General features: G+C 37.6%; 1 protein-coding gene across 3 annotated transcripts in view; it reads right to left on the minus strand.

Annotated features, from left to right (window-relative positions):
* Nucleotides 1-21,508, minus strand: part of NLGN4X (neuroligin 4 X-linked) — a 294,305-nt gene that overhangs the window by 260,128 nt on the left and 12,669 nt on the right. For all 3 annotated transcript variants that reach the window (XM_058535384.1, XM_058535386.1, XM_058535385.1), the window contains exons 2-3: nt 1,978-2,146; nt 188-274 (exon numbers count right to left, since the gene is read on the minus strand). The gene's annotated coding sequence lies outside the window, so the exon portion shown is untranslated. The remainder of the gene's footprint in view (nt 1-187; nt 275-1,977; nt 2,147-21,508) is intronic.

Raw genomic sequence — 21,508 nt, forward strand, 5'->3', positions numbered from 1 at the left:
CGCACGCCATTATGTGCGCTTGACACCACTGGTTGGTACTTTTGTCAATTTCAAGTAGATTTTAAAAAAGGAAAACTATTTTCACCACCAAAGTAATCGGAAAGCACTTCTTGATTTGATTTGACCAGGCCGTAAATGCATCAATAAAATATGTCAGCAGAGGTCAATGATTATTCTTAATACTTACCATTACATTGTCCTTCTAAGAAGATGCCTTTAAAAACGCCTCCATGGAAATCTACTTGATTTCTTTTCCATCTCGGCACATTTTTTCCTATTAAAATAAAATAGAGAGAGAGAGACATATTGCTCCATTCAGTAAAAGCGATGGCGTTATTACTTCAAACCAATGTTACATTCCTTATAAGCTTTCTTTTGGCTGGTTACAAGAACTAGCTGGTAGAGGCATAAAGTAATTCTTAACTGGTTCCCTAATAATTCAAGCAACTAACCAAGAGAAGACACCTACACAGGCATGACTAAACATTGATTCTATAACCAACCATTTTAGTCCATGTGCAGTTTGATAATTCAGAATAAATGGAGACAAGTGTGAGGTTACCAATGTACATCTCATCTGCATTAATCTGGACACCATTAAATTTCTGTTGAAGATCGTCATCAGTTTAGTGCATGTCTACGTTAGATCTAGCTTGTTTAAATTAAGAATTTTAAATCCTTGCAAAATTTAATTTGTGAAAAGAGCCAATCAACATTTTAGAAATCGTTTATTTCCAAGAACTAATCCTCAGCCTGCAGAGACTTTTTTCCCCTATAGCAGTGGGTAAGAATGGACAAGATCCAGCCATGCCCTGTTCTCTTGGCTCTATGATGACAAAGTTAGTCTCTATCGGATCAGTAATCATCCTAAGATCATTTGGCAATTTTCTTGTCATCTCACCATGGAATCTTCTCTTTAAAGGATGACTCTCATGATACACTGCTCCTTGTACGTACCCATGAGGATCCTAACAAACAAGTGAGTACTTGAGACATTTGACAGAATACCCACGTCTGACACTCACCATTTTACATCGCTAGGGAGGGTAGTAAGTGGAAAAAGAGGATAAATCATTTAATGCACTTCTCTGGTGACTTCAACTCTTGAAGAATATTGCTACTAAGTAGATAAGGTCTTTGGGTTTCATAGTTAACGAACAGTACATTATTAAATGTTTTTTATTTATTCTTAAAGGATAACCCTTCATGTGTGAACGCACAACAGAACACTCTTCCAGACTGCTTTTTGTAACAGAAACCCTCAAACACCAAAGAGTCCGAGAAAGGCAGTGGCTGTCTACTACACTGGTATGTTACACCATTTTGGTGCTAAATGTTGATATCAAGGAAAAATGCAGATTCTCAACGCTCCTTCCTTTAAATATCACTTCTTTATTTTTCTCTGCTACATTTGTTCTCTGCTACGTGATTCATCATGGGCAGGATGTACTAAGGCTTACTTCATGTATTTGAAGCTAAATTATGAGATATAGTCATGGCTAAAAAGATATTTCAAAGGTTAAAGAATAAATTTTCTAGACTAAAATACTTCCTGATTTTACTATTAAATTTGGACTGGATGACCTATTATAGAAGGCCTTAAGATAGATAAATATGACTACAAATAGCTGATTATTTTGAAATTAATATGAAATTACATTTTATAATCTAAGTTTTCACATAAAACTATACCCTACTATTTACATATCATTTGTAAAGACTTATACTACACTTAATATGTATTGATTTATATATAAAAGAATCTTTTAAAAACATATATGACCTGTGATGATAGATTTTACATAGTCAAGGTGGATTAACCAGGGAAAGGTACTAATTAAACCAATATTTATGAATTACTAATATATTAGCGATATTGTAATTCACTAATATATTAGTGAATGTTACCATAAAATTATTACATCACTTTAATAGAATCTTAGCATACAGAGAATACATTAGTCAAAGTATACAGACCTTTTGAGGAATATCAGATGTGGAAGCTAAGAATGATATATTCCACACTACGATAATGTTTCAAGTAGGCCTCTCCATATAATTTCATCTTTACAACTGAAGGTTTTAGAGTTCATAGAGATGTTCATAGCCATTCCAATTTGCCCTGGGTTGAAAGTCAAACGGATACCTAGAACATAAGGTACGAGGATATAAATATTTTCACAGAAGATGGCACTGATGTGCCTCTGATTTTTCAATATGGTACTAATATGATTTTATTCCTTTGTACCTAAATAATCTCCAATAAATATCATCTAGCAATTCTAAGTTATTTCATTTCACAAGGGTTTGTTGAGCACAGCCCACGAATGAGTTATGAGGACATAAAAGGCATTCTAAAGACGAATGTGACACAATCTTTGCCCTCAAAGCTTGTGGTTTTGTGGGGGAAAGCATCATCAAAGCAAATAGTTATTTGTAATTGCACAAGATTCTGTACCAGTGGTAAAGAAATAGAGTGCTATGTCTTAAGAGATGGCATTGAAGATGACCTTGACAGAGGAGGGAGAGAAGGGCCATATCTGTCAGAGTATAGCCTATGGAAAGCATGAGGTGGAAGTTACATCAGATCCTCCAGCATCCTCAAGAAGTCCACGCCATGATTATAACTAAGGGTTCCCAAGACTTTGACATCACTCATTACTAATGTCTGCATGTAGACTTGTGCAAACATATACAAAAACAGGGCAATAAAAACCTATTTTTAAAACCTAAACATATTTCAGAGGTATATTAAAATTAAGAAAAAACAAAAAACCTAAGATCATCCATCATGTATTTAGTTTTCCTTTGAGTCACCGAGACCTGCTCAGTTTCTAAAAGAAAAATGAGAAGAACAAGTTTAATTTGTTTTTCTTGAGTAGCTAAAAAAAAAAAGTCATGCTCAGGTGAGAAAAGAACTTATGTCTAGGTTTCAGTGAGGTCATCCTAGATATTTCTAAATGTGTATTTAAATGTTAAAATTAACATAAATGACTTTAATTTGCACCCTAATTTATCTAACCCAAATTTTATCTTCTACCTCCCAAATAGAACAATTTTCTAGACTACATTCATTTTTTATAGGATGCATATTTAATAAAACACTTGTTTCTGTCTTTGATTTGCTCCTAACATTTTTATTCAATGTTCAAATACATAATTTTTAGCATTATGAAAGTCAAGAAAAAAGAACAAAGAGAAAAATTTCAGTTTAGAATTTAAAAAGAGTAAGTTAGAATATATATAAACAATTTTACACAATTGAATTCCTCCCTGAATCATCCCATGGTTCTGATAAACTCTGAAGAAATTCATTTCTTGTCTACACTGCTAATTTTGACCCAAATCTTCACAACAAAACTAAAAAGTACATAGAATCATCCATCCAGCTAATGGTGAAAATAAACAGTGCCGCACAGCAGATCTATAGCTTTAATGTAAGACTTTAAATAATTAAACTCCAAAATCCTTAGCCTTCCTAAAATTTATCGTTCTCAATTTTCTAGGCATGGACTAGAAAGGAAAATTTGACAAAGTTTTTCTATGACGTCTTTAAAAAAATACAGAAAAAAATTATAAAAGCTCTAGGGACACGAATACTTGCAAGGAAGATTTTAGAAGATAAATAGGCATTTAGAAATAAATCACATAAGTATATTGAATGATCCATATGTTTTCGGTAAATCATGCTAGTTTATGAATACCAAACTGAACAATCAAGGAAGACTCATCTTTCTTTAAGTGAAAGAGAAATTTCCTCCTACAAGTAATTGGTTAAATGATCAAAGATGTTCTTCTCTCAGAGTCTCTCTAGTTTGTCTACATGTCTAAGAAAACTGATGGCTAGCTTCTTAACACTTATCATTAACATGCAACATTCAATTTTTTCATTCATTCAATGAGTATCTACAGAGTATGTTACAACTACAGTGATGTGTCACTTAACGACAGGGATACATTCTGAGAAATGCATCGTTATGCGATTTTGTAGTTGTGCAAACATCATAGAGTGTACTTACACAAATCTAGGTGGTATAGCCTACTATACACCTAGGTTATAGAGTACCAATCTTACAGGACCACCGTCGTATATGCGGTCCGTCGTTGACCAAAATGTCATGATGTGGTACATCATGGAAAGGCAGGAAAACATTAAAATACACACACACATAAGTAAACAAAGAATAAAAATGCTTTCCAATTTGGGTGAGCACTGAGAAGGAAGTAAGCAGTGGACTAGATATGAAAACAATAGAGTGTGCAACCCACTTTAAGTAGGAAGAGGGCAGGATATGCAGGCAGGGGCAGCAGCACATGCAAATGTCCTAATTTGGTACATGCTTAGTTAGATTACAAAACCAAAAGACAACTGGTACACCAGCAGCGCAGTAATCAAAGCAGCTGTGGAATGGAGTTGGGGAGGTGGGCAGGAGGCTCATTGTGTAAAGCCAAACAGGTCAGTAAAAGGAATTTGGGGTTTATCGAAGTGTAATATGAAGCCATCCTTTGTAAAATACTTCAGACTGAGAAGAAGGAACATAAGGTCAAAGATAAATAATATGAAGAGCCTGCCTTTAATACTTATGATGTGTCCATATTTTCAGGTACTTTACATGCATAATTAACTTATTTATTTTGCAAACATCTCTAGAGGTAGGTACTCTCTTCCTAACTCTCTTAAAGATGAGCAAACTGAAACATGAAAAAGCAACTACTAAAATTCACACAGTTAGGAAGTTTTAGGTGGCCTTGCTCTTCTGGTGGAAATTGAAGAGTACCAAGGAGGAGTGCCGACAGTGCATGTCAAACTTAGGAAGGTAGTGAGTGGAACAGAATCTTAGCCCCATGTAATGGATAAAGAATGGATGTGTGTGAAATAATAGAAAATATATACATTGGTCTCTGCCCAGAGTTCCTGGCCAGAGATCCCAAAACTCTTGTAATTTCCTAAGTGATAAGAGCACTAGAAGTATATTTTGTTCTGATGTTTGGTCTTTGATTCTGGTTCCTAACACCCAGCTCCTAAATCCCTTGGAATTTCCTGGGTGATAAGAGTGTCTTTTGTTCTAATGAGATGACTCTTGGGGGCTCCTGGATAGTGCTGGTCACCAGAAAGACCAAGCCATGGTGAGAATTTGTGACTTTCAGCCCCACCTCCCATCCTCTGGAAAGGGGAGAGGGGCTGGAGGTTGAGTTAATGATTGGCCATGCCTGCATGATGAAGCTTCCATAAAAATCCCAAAAGTACAGGGTTCAGGGAGCTTCTGGGTTGGCAAACACATCCAGGTGCCGGGAGGGTGGTGCACTCCAGCTCCTTGAGGACAGAAGCTTCTGCTCTCAGGACCCTCCCAGACCTTGCCCTCTGTATCTCTTCTCCTGGCTGTTCATGTGTATCCTTTATCATATCCTTTATTATAAAATAAACTGGAAAACATTAAATAAATGTTTCCCCGAGTTCTATGAGCTGTTCTAGCAAATGATGAAATCTAAGGAGTGGGTGGTGGGAATCTCCAATTTGCAGCCAAGTCTGAGAGAATTTGTGGGTAACCAGGGGACCTACTGCTTGAAACTGGCATCTGAAGTTGGGGGGCAGTCTTGTGAGACTGACTCCTTAACCTGTGGGGTCTGTGCTAACTCCAGTTAATGTCAGGTTGAATTGAACTGTAGGACACCCAGCTGGTGTCACAGAGAACAGCTTCATGTGGGGGACACCCCCACACATCTGGTGTCAGGAGGTATTGTTGACCGTGTGAGTAAAGGAGAAACACAAGCTTGTTTTTTCCCAAATGATATGGGAGAAGGGAATACAATAGTGGGGTTGAAGGAGAGCCTGAGAAGAATGACAGAGCAAGAAACCAAGGAACAAGAGCATTGAATCCCAGTAATGCTCAGTTTGGACGGAACATGAAGTACCCAGGGAGGAGAAGTGATGTCTAAAATTGTGAAGATGCGGGTGCGGCAGGTGATGGAGGACTGTGGATGCTCACTGATGGTTTTTGGATGGGATAGTCATCTTATGCAATCTATTATTTAGGAAGATGGAGCAGGAATATTTTTCAAAATAGACTGGAGAGTGTGAAAGGCCATAAACAAGATATCATTAAAATAGTAAAAATAAAACATAAAGCAAGAAGATGCCCAAGGAAAGTGGAAATGTATCACAGTCGGAGAAATAACAAGACCTGGAAATCGATTTACACTGGGGACACTGAAGAGAGGGGATTCAAAGTGCAAGATGCGGGGCTGAGTGAAGATGCCGTTCACGGGAAAACAGAATGCAGAGAACAGAGCAAGCTTGGCAAGAAAAAGGATGGGCCAGTTTTAGGCACACTGAAGCTGAGTTTTTGGCAGAGCACACAAGCAGAGCTGTCCAAAAGGCAACTGTAAGGGCGGGATAGCGTGGAAGCATGAGAAGTGGCCTGAGGCTGGAATTTAGGAAGCAACAGTAACAGAAGAGGCAGGATGAGCAGAGAGTCAGAAAAGTTAAAGGAATACAAAGGCAGTAGAGGAGAACCAGAGAGTGGAGGGTTTTGAAATTCAAGGAAGGATAAAGTCCCTCAAAGGTGGGGCAGTGAACATGTCAGAGTCTATGGAGAAACTGCAAAGACAATGTGGGCTCTGTTGAAGGGTCAGCCACTCCAGTGGTCAGCTGTGCAACCAGTGGGATCAAGGAGTGCTGTCAGGAAAGAAAGCAGAAGAGATGTGAGAGTAAATAAAGAAATATTTCTTGGCTATTGTGAATAATGCTGCAATGAACATAGGAATGCATAAATCTCTTTGAATTGTCAAGTGTCCATCAATGGATGAATGGATAGAGAAGATGTGGTGTATAATATATACAATGGAATACTACTCAGCTATTAAAAAAAGACAAAATTGTGCCATTTGCAACAACATGGATAGAACTTGAGGGTAGTATGCTAAGTGAAATAAGTCAGACAGAGACAGACAAACACTGTATGATTTCACTCAAATGTGGAAGATAAACAAACATATAGATAAGGAGAACAGATTAGTGGATACCAGAGGGAAAGCAGGTGGGGGGAGGATGAAAGGAGTAAAAGGGCACATATGTATGGTGATGGATGGAAACTAGACTATTGGTAGTGAATATGATGCAGTCTATATGGAAACTGGAATATAATAATGTACAGCTGAAATTTACAGTTATAAGCCAATATGACCTCAATAAAATTTAAAAAAAGAAAGAAATGTTTCTTATTAAGGGTTCTTTCTCTTAAAGTACTATGTGTCAGGATATAAATAGATTTTTGGAAAGATGATTACAATGGTTGAGAAGGTTTTTTTCTTTTTTTTTTTTTTTTGTGAGGAAGATCAGCCCTGAGCTAACATCCATGCTAATCCTCCTCTTTTTTTGCTGAGGAAGACCGGCTCTGAGCTAACATCTATTGCCAATCCTCCTCCTTTTTTCCCCAAAAGCCCCAGTAGATAGTTGTATGTCATAGTTGCACATCCTTCTAGTTGCTGTATGTGGGACGTCGCCTCAGCATGGCCGGAGAAGCGGTGGGTCGGTGCGCGCCCGGGATCCGAACCCAGGCCACCAGTAGCGGAGCTCGCGCGCTTAACCGCTAAGCCACGGGTCCGGCCCTAAGAAGGTCTTGATAATGAATATGTCAGACTAGTTTTAGAAAGAAAAACACAATAACAAGATAATATGGAGGATTGAAAAATAATAATCTTTTAAAGTCCATCAATTTCCTTATAATCACCAAAAAATAACATGTTCCCTGTCAGTCTCATAGATTTCTGCAGCATATGGCAATGATGACCTGCCCACCCAACTTCTGAACCCTCTCTCTTCCCCTATTTCAACTACCTAAAATATTACCCCAACCTCTGATAGCTACTTCATTGTTTTGTTCTCTATCCAATAGGTCTCCAGGTGCCATCAATGCCAACTTTCCAAGGCATCTCGGGAATGTCATGCCTTCTCCATTTCTTTAGTCTCTACCATCACGAGATCTCAATTTACACTATTAGTCTCACGTCTTCAATCTCTGCCTCCACTTCTGCTGGCCTCCATCATATTCACCACCATAAAATTGACATTCTATAAATGATTCAGTTCTGCAAAAGCTCTAACATGTCTCCTCCAGATCCTACAGAATAACATCTATTGGCTTTACCATTGGGTTCCACCACCTAAAATGCTGATTTCAATTTAATCATCCACACTCAACAGCCTGCACTTGAAATAACACTCAACCCACCAGTTCACTCAACAATTGACGCACCCATGTATTCACTCACTCTCCCCTTTGCCCTTCTGACACAATCCTATCCATCTTCTAAGACACAGATCACAACCCACCTCCTTTGGAAAAGCTGCTGTGATAGTCCATCATCCAAGATGGCACCTAATGGTCTGTACCTGCCCATATTAACAACCTCCTGCCATCCCCTTCCCAGTTGTACCAGGTTTGGACTGTGTGACCAATAGCAGGCAGCAGAAGTGAAGATGTGTCACCTTCAGGATCAAGGTATAAAAGAATGTGCTTTTCATCTTAGGATCCCTCTCATTCTGTCTCTCTGTCTCTCCTCAGTCACTCTTGGTAATGCCAGCTGCCAATATTGTGTGACTGGCCCCTAAGGAGAGGCTCCTGTGGCAAACAAGGAACTGAATCTCCATGTTATCGGCCACATAAGTGACATTCTCTGGCACCTTCATAATACTGCAACCCCAGTCTACAACTGGACTACAGCATCACGAGAGACCCTGAGCCAGAACCATCGAGCTAAGTGGTTCTTGAATTCCTGACTTACAGAAAATGTATGAGATAATAAATATTTGCAGTTTTAAGCCACATTTTAGGGTAATTTTTTATGCAGTGATAGACAAATAATGAACGGTCCCAAGGGACACAAGCGGAAACTAAGATTCCACATTCCCAAGGTCTGTGTTTTTACCCCCCTTAAGGAATGCATGATGGGCATGCCTTGTAGTACAGGAAGTTCACTGATCATTTTGTCTTCTCTACTGGGACTGTGATCTTGCTGGGATCGGGGGTGAATCTTATGTATGTTTCTATATCCTGTGGTATCTAGCACAGTCTTCTCAAAATAAGACGTGAATACATGGTTATCAAGTGAATGAACGAATGATGCTCTGTTCATAGTTTCTCAGTCTCTGAAGGAAGAATAGCTCCTTGCAGCCTGGAATTACCAGACTTTGGTTTAAGATAGCATGTGCCCTTGGATCCCTGAAATGGGAAGCAATCAGCTGCCTTCAAGTTACTCTAGTGTTTTGAATTATGAGCTAAGCATTTGGAGGCCACAGAGGAATAAATAACGTCTAGCATATCAATGAGTTTTTATGGTGGTTATTATTAATCTTTACATCCCTCACAGTCCATAGCACATGGTAGATGCCCAATAAATATGCGTTGGCTTGAACTGACCAGGAACCTGAAAACATAGAGATAACTTGTAAATCAGTTGAGCAGAAATGAATGCTGAAAGCAAACGATGTGACCCAGAGGTACTAAAGCCACCTTGTAAACAGGAAAGACCAAAATAGGATGTGGAATACGAAAACTAAAGAGGTTGTTTGTGGAAATAGAACCCGAAAAGGGTGGAATGCAGTGGTTCTCAGACTGTGACCCCTAGATCAAGGGCAGCAAATTCAGGTGGGAAAGTATTGAATTCCATCTTGAATCTACCGACTTGGAAACTCAAATGGGTAGAGCCCAGTGGTCTGTGTTGAACAAGCCCTCAGGAGACTCTGAGGCTCAAGTTTCAGAAACACTGTACTAGATGGTCTGCTTCAAAAATAATAAATGCTTAGGATATCGTGTCTCCTTCCAGGAATAATCTTCCCAATAGTATTATTCTGAGAAGGTCACTAATAAAATGGATGGGAATTTAGCCCCAATCCACTGGATGCAGCAATGAGGCAAACCAACAGAGCAGAAATCAACGCTTTCATTAATTCACATCACTTAGGTTTTTGCAGCACCAGCACCGAACTCCATACTTTTCAGTCCTCAATCCTTTCTCCCATCATTTCTTTAGGTTGTTTCAACTCCCTCCCAATTTGCAGGTCTCACTTTCTTTGGAAGACTTCCTATTAACCTGACCTGAGGAAGCATCCCCTATTAGGAACCCTTACATCCTCCCAATCTCATATACGCGGATGGTGCCACCGTTATTAAAGTAATGGTGGTCACATGCATTTATGTCATCATATGAGAAGCACCTTCCTCCTCTACTGGACCGCATGCTCCATGTGGGAGCTGTCTCTTCCTTATCTATCCTCCAGGGGAATTCCAGTACCTGCCAAGACAACCACTCATTGCTCAATGTACTAAACATATGATTGTGTTTCCAAAGGTTCTGACATTCACACTAGCTGTGAGATTAAAGAAGATCCCATTAATCCACTTTATAAATGTTGAGAAATATCTCCTCAGGGAAAAGAAAGGTCAGGGCATGAATAACTGGGCTACATGTCACCTAGTGCACGTAAGCAGGGAAAGACCAAGATATGCTCTTTTGCTTAATTGTTCACAATCCATGAGTTAGACGTTGAAAACATGCTGGAGAAAACCAACATTGCAGTTCATATTTCCTAAGAGTCAGACACAGTCGAAAGAGTGAGGCAAAGATAAAATATGAAGAATCGTATCCGCCTCCCAAGTTTAATTTTAGTGCAATTTAGATTTCCCACTGTAAATGCCGCACTGCGTTTCACGATCCAGCCACACTTTTGACAGTCTAGATGCCATCCAGTATGTCAATACCTCTGAATTTGTTTAAATTACACAATATCGAGTTGCAAACCCCTTCTTCCCAGTTTGTATCTGATGTTTAACCGGGTCACAATGAAATTTATTCAGAGAATACACGGAGTGTGCTGTATCACTAATCACAGTTTAAAATGAGCTGTATTCAAGTCAAGAGTCTTAATTACAATGATCATGCCTCTCGAATCATGCAGAATTAGAGTTGGAAAGGACCTGGAGATTGGTCCAACCCACTCATTTTATACAATTGAGGGGCGTGAAACCCCGCTGTTTCCCTGGAAAGGACTGCAATTAAAAGGGGATCCCTACCCCAACTCCAGAAAGTGTAGATGCTGCAATATGGGGCCCTGGCTTCTATAAAAGTTGGATGTAATGGAGATAATCACGGAAGACAAGTGTCCCCCTTCTGCTGGAATGTACCAGAGAAAAAGAGGGAGGCTTAGGAGTAAGCATTGCAGTCTGCAGTTCACCCCACTTCTACCCCAAACTGGTGGTTTCACTTTGGATAAATCCTATAGGGAGCTCTGCATCTTGGTGTGTGAGATTCCTAGGACTACTATAACAAGGTACCACCAGCTTGATGGTTTAAAACAGCAGGAATTTAGTCTCTCATGGTTCTGGAGCCTGGAAGTCCTAAATTAAGGTGTCAGTAGGGCTGTACTCCCTCTGAAGGTTCTAGGGGAGGATCCGGGTCTCTTCTAATTCAGGGGGCTGCTGGCAATCCTTGGTGTTCTTTGGCTTATAGCTGTGTCTCTCCAATCTCTGCCTCCAGGGCCACACAGCTTCTCCCGTGTGTCTCCAGCTCCACTTTGTCTTCCCATTCTGTGCATCTGAATCTTCACATGGTACCTTCCCCTCTTAACAGGACACCAGTTGCAGCTTAGCACATCTGCAAAGACCCCTTTTTCAAATAAGGTCACATTCTGTGGTACTGGGGGTTAGGACTTCATTACATCTTTTGGGGGAACATAATTCAAACCACAACACTTAGTTTATTTGTAAAATGAGATGGTTGGACTCATGGTGTTTTTGCTTTAGTTTCTGGCGTTAAACCTGGAGAGAAATAGAATGAGAAAATTGCACTGGATTTCTCTCTCTCTCTCTCTCTCTCTCACACACACACATGCACACACACACACAGGCACTCACAGTAATTTGGAATTTGGACTTGCGGAAGCAGAACTTTTGGATGACTGGCTGGATGTGTTTACTTTCAACCAGGTATTTTATCATCATACAAAAACCACCTTGCCACTTCTACACATTTGCATCTTGTTGATGAATGAGGCTGGAACGTGTGCTATCTGCATAATTCACATTCACAGATGCATCCACCAGGGATGTGAAGACAATGGCAATCAAATTGTATTTGTGAGCAATTTGCACAAATACATCAAAACACTGTTTGTAATAATTGTATAATAAATTGATTTTTCCTTTTCTCTTATATTTTGCCGGAGCCTAGCTTATCTACCTGTTTCCTTGTGGAGCGAAATTTATTTGAAATCTGTTCCACTAATTAGTTCCAATATTTTAGCCATGGCATCAACATTTCAAAAATAAAACCAAAGTTTTAAAAATGTAGACCAGAAAAAGTAAACACATATTTATGAACCAGTAAATGAACACAATGAAATGATATTCACTGTAGCAAACATAAATACTGAAGAAATGTGTATAGAAGAAGATCAGCACACACTTCCACGATCCAATTTTACAGAATTAAACTCTTAATAATGACTTGGTAAGTATCATTCAGACTTTTAGAAATTATGTGTGGAGTTGATGTCAGCATTTTAAATAAAGCAGGGCAATGTATTGCTATTTTATTACCAGCTGAACAAAAATAACTGGTTTTGCATAATTCTTTTATCATAAAAAATGTAAAAGGTGTCCATTGATTATAGAAATTTAAAACGATAGTACAAAATAACCTATTATGAAGTCATGACAAATCGTACATTGCATTTTTGGGGGTTAGTGATATTAATTCTGAACCTCTGAGGTTAATGATACATCTCTTAAAAACACATTCCTTCCATATAAATCCATTTTGCATTCACTCACAGAATATTAAAATTCTTATTTTGTTGGAGAATCTAATTTTAATCAATCAATGTAACAGTTCAGAAAATATAACACCATTTTCAGTGAGTCTTAAATTTAATTTTCTGCATAACACATTTCTAGTGTTTCCCTTGACGTTAATAACTTCTAAATAACTGACAGCTCTCACCAATTTGTGCACATCTGAAGAACTGTAAATCAGATTCTGTGCATCAAATGTTCAAATGCTGTCTTCACATCTACTGCACTTTCATTTGCAATGCAATTTTGCCCAATTTTAGATCAGCTAGCTGCATTTTGTTCTGCACTTTGTTCTGAACGATACTTATCGAGGACTTTCTTTTCTTTTTTTCTCTTTTTATTTTCTCTAAAGCTCTCAGTTAACATAAATCCATTCCATCTTCCTTTTCGATAAAGTGCATTACAATGACGATCCCCAAACATCGACCTAATTCTCATTACAACTGATACAATTCATGAAGACAACTCTTGCTATTAAAAAGTGCTTCTGAAATAGTGTGGTTACTATCTCTCATTGCACAGTTTGCCCAATTTCTCTGGTCATGCCCAGCACACATCACGGACTAATAGAATCCCAAAGACCGTGAAAATCCCTCTGTAAAATCTGGCATAGGTACACCTCATTTTATAACAGGTTCTTAAGTGGGATGGACTTTATCCCTAGGGGACATCTGGCAATGTCTGAGACATTTTTGGTTGTCACAACTGGAAATGGAAATGCTACCGGCATCTAGAGGCTTGAGGCCAGGCTTACTGCTAAACATCCGACAATGCACAGGGCAGCCACCCACAAAAGAGAATTATCCGCCCCCAATATCAGTAGTGCCAAGGTTAGTAAATCTTGTTTTCTAAGAAAGATGGATTCCTGCAAAATATCTCAGTGAACTAAATCACATTTTAAATATTATACAGCACTTACTAGTTTGCAAAATTCTTTAATGCATCATTCTGTAATAGATTCCAAAGATCTTCTACTAATTATTAATATTCCTAGTCTATGTTATAGACATTTGGATTTATCAAATACACACACAGAGTCACACATACAAACGTGTGAGGCATACCTGCTATTTCTAGCAAGATCATTTTTTTGAGAGGTTGATAAGTCACTTATTTTATTTTGCTCTGCAAGTTAAATATCTGATATGTGTCACTTTTCTCAAAGATTCAGCTATTTATCCAAAAAGTCTATGTTATTGTGCTGCAGGATGAAATAAACTTAGAAACAGAGAGTAGACTACTGGTTATGTGGGGCTGGGGGTTGGGGGAGTGGGGGAGATGTTGGTCAAAGATTTGACCAACATCTACAAACTTCCAGTTAGAAGATGAACAAGTTCTGGGGCTCTAACATACAACATTTTGATTATAGTTAACAGTAATGCATTACACACTTGAAAATTGTTGAGAGTAGATCTTAAATGTTCTTACCACAGGAAAGAAATGATAATTATGTGACATGATGGAGGTGTTAGCTAACACTGTGATGGTAATCACTCTGCAATATATAATAGTATCAAATCAATACTTTGTATATCTTAAACTTACACAATATTGTATGTCAATTATATTTCAATAAAGCTGTGTGGGGAAAGGGGTGAAATAAATTAAGAGTGATGAGAAGCCATCTTCCTTAGCCATCTGTTTGTCCCCAAGCTGTCTTAAAAGGGGACATTCTTACATTAGCATTAGGAAAATGGCCAACTATATGGTCGGATTGTAAATTGGTGCAGCCACTATGGAAAACAGTAAGGAGGTTCCTCAAAAAATTAAAAAGAGAACTACCTTATGATCCAGCAATCCCAATTATGGGTTTTTATCCAAGGAAAATACTAACTTGAAAGATATCTGCACACCCATGTTCACAGCAGCATTATTTACAGCAGCCAAGATATGGAATCAACCTAAGTGTCCATCAATGGAAAAATGGATAAGAGAGATGTGGAATAGATATACAATGGAATATTATTCAGCCATGAAAAACTAGGAAGCCCTACCATTTGCAACAACATAGATGGATCTGGATGGCATTCTGCTAAGTGGGATAAGTCAGACAGAGAAAGACAAATACTGTATGATCTCACTTATATGTAGAATCTAAAAATCACAAAAAACACTAAGCTCTAGTAAAAGAGATCAGATTTGTAGTCACCAGAGGCAGAAGTGGGGTGAGGGGGATTAGAGGAAAATGGTCAAAGTTACAAACTTCTAGTTAGAAGATGAGTACGTACTAGAGATGTAATGCACAGCATGGTGACAACAGTTAACACTGCTGTATGGTACATAAGAAAGTTAAGAGAGTAGATCCGAAGAGTTCTCATCACAAGAAGAAATTTGTTTTTTTTTAATTGTATCTATATGAGATGATGCATGTTAACTAAGCACATTGTGGTAATCATTTCACAATATATGTAAATCAAACCATCATCCTGCACACCTTAAACTTACGTAGTGATGTATGTCAATTATTTCTCAATAAAACTGGAAAAACATAAAATAAAATGGAGCACACTCATATTATCAGTAAGGAAAATGGCCAACTGGAAATGTATAGATTAGGCTGCTATTCTTTAGTCTTTGTCTTTCTAGATATAATATGCAGCATAGACTTCAACAAACTGACATAATTCGGTTAACTGTGAGTTGGCAAAGGGGGAAAATTGCAGTTGTGTGTGTGTGTTTAATGATGGAACAAAGGCTACCTTCTGAGTCTCTTTCTCTTTGCCTCTCTTCGGTACTGCGTATCTGTTGGGTACCACATAGAATGAGATTCAGTAAGCCCAGAGAGCCCCACCCCACACACACACCTGGCAGTATTCACCTAGCTTTCCTTCTGCAGAGAGCACTGTAGGCTTCCTCCCTAAGGAGTTGGTAACCTAAGACTGTAGATTACGGAAAACACTCTCGTTCCTTTAAAAATAACTAGAGTACTACATTTTGCTGATTCTATAACCTACTTTCACACAGGATAAAATGAAATAGCAGTTTCTTCAGCAAGAATTTGCATGAAAAGAAAAGGATGGAGAGGGAGATAGATCGATGAAAAGAAATTCAAAAGACAAATCAAACTTTGCAATGCATAGACCTTGTGTGAGTTAGCAAACTGTCAAAAAATCATTTTTGACTTTGATGACTTGACGGTTGATGATGTTGAGGAACTGTTGACAATTTTAGGTGTAGTAAAGATGTGATGGTTATGTAAAAAAAAATTCATATTTAGAGCAATATACTGACATATCTTTAGATGAACTACATGGTGCCATGAGAATGGGGGAAATGGATGAGGTTAAATACTAAAGATTAGGGTATGCATTCACAGTTGATGAAGTCAACAGATGGGTACATGGGATTCATTATTCCATTTTCTTTCTTTTCTTTGCATGCACTTGAAATTTTCAATAGTATATATTCCACAAGATTTCAAGTACATACAAAAGTTTTAAAAAGTACACAAAAGAAAAAAGTTTACAAATCAAAACAGTATATGGAAATATACAAAACAAAATAAGTAATGCCCCTCTGATGAAGATGTGGGATTTACATGAAAAGATTTGAAAATAAATTACAGGATCAAAACTGTACAAATATCCTAAATGTGAAAAAATAAAGAATGATTAAGTCATAACCTTCTGAGAGAACTAATCATGAAAAATAATGCTTATAAAGATTTGTAATAATCCTAAAGTGGCTTTTGCTATAATATTGTAGGAAATATAAAGTTCAAAATGGTATAGATATAGATACTTACAAAGAAAGAGATATAATATAGACATAAAGAAAGATATGGTTGTAGAGGTGTAAATGTGGATATAATTCAAATATAGATAGAGATAGGTACAATATGGTATAGGTATAGTCATAGATAAGGTTATGATATTAATAGTTATAGATACTGATATTGATATAGATATACAGATATAGACGTGCTATATGTGCAGATATATACATATATACACATGATATAGATAGAGATAAAAATGTACATATGGATAGATAAATATCTAGGTTTAAAATATTCAGAAAATTGCTGGCAGAAGCTATACAAATTGTTTAGTGTTTAACCACTAGCTTACAGAATGATGATAGATTTTTACACTTTTTCAAAATTTCTGCATTCCCTATAATATTCCTCATTCCTTTTCTGCAAGGAAAAACACACTGTGTTTAAAGATCTGCTTGAAAAGGCTAGAGTTTGCTTATATGACTTATTTATAAAATGGATCCAGTTACCAGAATTCAAAAAAGAATGCTTCGTAAGATATACTTAAGTGATAACCACTTGTATGCATACTAAATTTTTATATCAACACACATTATAATGTTAAGAGAATGAGATCATTTGTTAAAATGTCCATCATGGTGAATGGATGTGCAGGGCCACACGTATGGACATTCCGAAATCAAACCTCCTCAATGGGCGTTCTGGAAGTCTCTGGTCAATAATGTGTTCCTTCAACTTTGTATCTATTTGTGAACAAATACAAGGATGAGTTGTGGGAAGGAATGACCCCATCACCACTGTGAAGCTGTGGTACGAGTGTTTTCCTTCCTGCATAGAAAGACTGCAAATTAATGCAATGAAGCACTGTCAAAGACACTGTGAACTCTGCCAGTCCACTGAGGTTTCCCAATGGAAGGCAGTAGTTTTGTAAGGTGGATACCACTGGGCCAGCGTGGTGAGCAGAGATGACCAATACAAGCCAGACTCTGTGTGAAACATCAAAGTCACAACTGGTGCCCCATTCCTTTCAAGAATAGAATCCTCCTTCCAGGTCCAAATCCTGGGTGGGATTTTTCCTCCAGTGGTTCTTTAACATAGAGTCTTCTCATTTACCACCTGTCGAAATGAAAAGACTTCTCGGCGTCCAAATCATGGCAACAAACTAAAACATGTAACAAAATAAGTAACAGTAATGTAATATTGGAAGTATACACTAAATATCCAGGCATCCATGTTAATAAAAATGAATGATGGAATAAATAAACAAACGAATGTGGGAGTAGGGACAAATCCTCCTTACAGAGGAATTCTAAATAACTGATGTCAATGCTCCACCATCCAAGACGTGGAGCTGAATTCTCCCTTCTCCTCACATTTATTGCAGTTTAGGTGACTTGCTTCCAAAGAACAGACTATGGAAAGGGGAGGGAGTGTGTAACTTTACAGTGGAGACACCTGGCAAACACTACTACCTCAGCCAAGTGACCAAGGTCAAAGTTAACAGTAAAGGTCATGTTGATAGTATGTGCCCTTGATACGATGATGAGAAGGGCAACTTATCTTTGTGTGTTTTCCTCTGAAATATCAGACAAAATCCAATGGGGGACATTCTACATAATACCACAAAACCATTAAAATCAGGAAAAACAAGGTCATGAAACCATCACAGACTGTAGAGACTAAGGAAACATGTCAACTACACGCAATGTGGTATCCTGCATGGGATCCTGGAACAGAAAGGGGGCATTAGGTAAAAACTAGTGACATCCAAATAAAGTCTTGGGTTTAGTTAATAGCAATGTGTTGGTGTTGATTCGAACGTCCCACGGTAATATATGATGTTAACTGCGTGTGGGGTGTAAACAGGCACTCTACACTATCTTTATAATTTTTTTGTAAATCAAACCTATTTTAAGTTAAAGTCGGTTTTTAAAAAATGAAAACAGTATTCCAAAAAGGTCCTAAAGAATTAAAAAAAGGTTTATATTTTGTAAAATTAGCCGACATGTAAGAATCAAGTAGACAGCATTAGTACCCCAGTGAGCTGGGTCTGTTAGCTTCTTACCCTGAAACTTTCCATCCAACAGAACCATCAGTTCCTGGTTTTAATCCTGGTAATCAAAGCTCTGATGTATAAAAGCAATGAGAGCAAAGTTAAAATTTATTAAGATTCCACTGACTGGAATAAGAAAGGATCCATTTCAAGTGCATTTACATTAAAGCATCACGGAAAAATGGTATCAGACACGGAGAGAAAACTTTACTGACAGCTCCGTGCACACATTCTTAGATGAGTAATAGGAAAAAGCATAAAAGGCCCATGACAGAGCAGTCGAGTTGTTTGTCAAACAATAATGAATTCTCAGGTACACAGAAAGCATCTCCATAAAAGCTATGACATTGTAACACTCCAGGTTTCTCAGGGCCACATTACAACAAACCATTGTCCAAAAATATGGGGGTCACGGGTGGGCTTTGTTGATTCACGAGATAGATTATTTGCTCATAGTAAGTCAGCAACTCCTTATCCTGACTTCTGTTACAATTACAAAATTGTAATAAAAATACCGATTTTACCAAGTCGCCTTCTTATTGGACAAATCATCATGAAAAGGCAGATGACTCGTCATCAAAACACCAATTTCACCAAGTCACCTCCCTCCTGGAAAATCAACAGATGCCATGCAAAGCCCTCAATGTGACAAAACAGTCACAGACCAGCCCTTATGCTTGAACTTCTGTTCTGCCTTCTCTCCCTCCACGCAGCAGAAGACCTCAACATTCACCTGAAAAGGAGGCTCCTGGATCTTTTTTCTCTAGGAACCTTTTGTTTCCGTCCTCTTGGTTACATCTCACAGCACTAGACAGATGGACAGAGAAGTAGAATCCACTAGTGTTTATAGAGATGAAAGATATAAAATGCCCATCTTGGATAAAACTCTGTGGGGAGAGAGAATGCACCCCTGAAAAGATTTCATCCTCTCCTAAGAATGTCTGAAACATGGCAAGGTATAACAAATAAATGTAATTAATTAATGTTTCAAAAAATGAAAAGATATTGGGTTCTTACTTATAAAGAATAATGAAGAATGAAGAAATAAAAAAAAAGAGATCTGAACCAGCTAACTTGCTTTCCTAGTAATTCAGAAAAAAAAAAAAATGGGGCTCTAACTTAAGTTCTGCTTTCAATTTTGGAGATTTTTTTTTCTTTCTCCTCTTGTTCCTTTCATCAAAATGATTTATCTTTTTAAGTCTCTGCTGCACAATAAGAAATGTAGGTTCTGAAAATGAAATAATGTGCTTGTTTTATTAGCCCATTTGATGATTCCTCTAATTTTGTATGCTTCTCATAAATTGGCAAAAACAGATATATCAAACTCTGAAATTTCAGGTACTCAATCTTCATTTCACGAATAGTGTTTAAAAGTACTGACCAGCTGTGCAGTCTGAGATAAATCGCTGAAGCTCTCTGTGACTCAGTTTCTTCGTGTATAATTGAGGGAATACAAATGATTTTTTGGTTACTTTCAATACCAAAAAAACCTGTGATTCTAAATTATTTTCTGTTTTTCTCATGAGTATTCCAACCAACTATACGTTATACATGATTTAATTATAATTTAAGCACATTCTTATATTCTCAGAATTACAAGTGGATAAAAATGTATACTTTCCTGGAATCATTGCGTGCTGCTCTCTCCCACCCCGTAAACTGAAATAGCCAAAAAATTTATATAGTATATATTGTTCACAATTTGAAAAGAGGATTTGTTTTTCCTGTCAAGTAGGTTTAGAGGGATGTCAGACAGAGGAGGAGGAGAGAAGGAAGAAGAAGCAGTTGCCTCCCGCTCTGACCTGCTTTGGTGAGACTCCCAGGATAAGCCAGACCAAGAGGGAGCCGCCTGCTCCATCCATCATAGCTGGCTATGAACATCGTTAGGAAGAGGTGATATTGGATAAATTCCCTCTGGTGAGAGAGAGGCCACCAACTGGCACGTTCAAGAGAAACGGGAAGAAAGAATGACCATTGCACGGGACTAGACAGCTGCTCCAACACCAGCAAAACCATGGATGCCCACCTAGGTGTGACAAACGCAGTATCTGGGCTCAGCCCCACACTCCAGGGATGCCCTGAGACCCTGCAGATGCTGTGGACTTGCAGGCTGTGCTGTGGTTCCTATAAATTAAACAGCGTATTAGGGGAGGGAGTTTAGTCTATGTTTAAATATAATATTGCAATCTCCTTCCCTTTTTAGTTTTCTCTTCCTTAAGCTATGTTTAAAGTAAAGAGAGAAAAGGTTAACACATATCTTGGAATAATTTAGCAATAGAACTGTAATGGTCAAATTTTTTCAATATAAATAAATACATTTGAATTTTTTACTGATTCTGTTATGGTATTATATAATGCAGAGCAATTTGTGTCCTTTAAAAAGGAAGATATGTTTCCCAATAAAAAGTAAATTATTTATACATATGTAAATATATATGTATATATGTTTATATAATTTGTAGATGTAAATTATGTAGACATATATAAATTTTATATATATATATGTATACACACACATTTAATCAGGTCACATCCAAATTAACAAGAAATTGTTCAGCTCTATGAATGCTCAATGTGTATCCTGACGTGTTACATATATTCATAGAACTGAACGATTTTCCTGTTATTTTGGATGTGACCAGATTAAATACCCAAAAACTTGTGAAATTAATACACATGCTTATTTATGTAATTTTCATGTAATTTTGATAAATTGTAATACCTTACACTTGTTATTCATCAAAGGAAGACTTTTCAACCAATAATTTTCACACAAATTTATGGACATTTCTTTATCTGTGAAATTGTCCTGGCAGACTGAATCATCATAAAATGCCTTTGCACAAATTTTAAGTGAAGTGATGTGTGAACTACTATTTTATCCCC

This window comes from Diceros bicornis, chromosome X, assembly GCF_020826845.1.
Source record: "Diceros bicornis minor isolate mBicDic1 chromosome X, mDicBic1.mat.cur, whole genome shotgun sequence".
Lineage (NCBI taxonomy): Eukaryota > Metazoa > Chordata > Mammalia > Perissodactyla > Rhinocerotidae > Diceros > Diceros bicornis.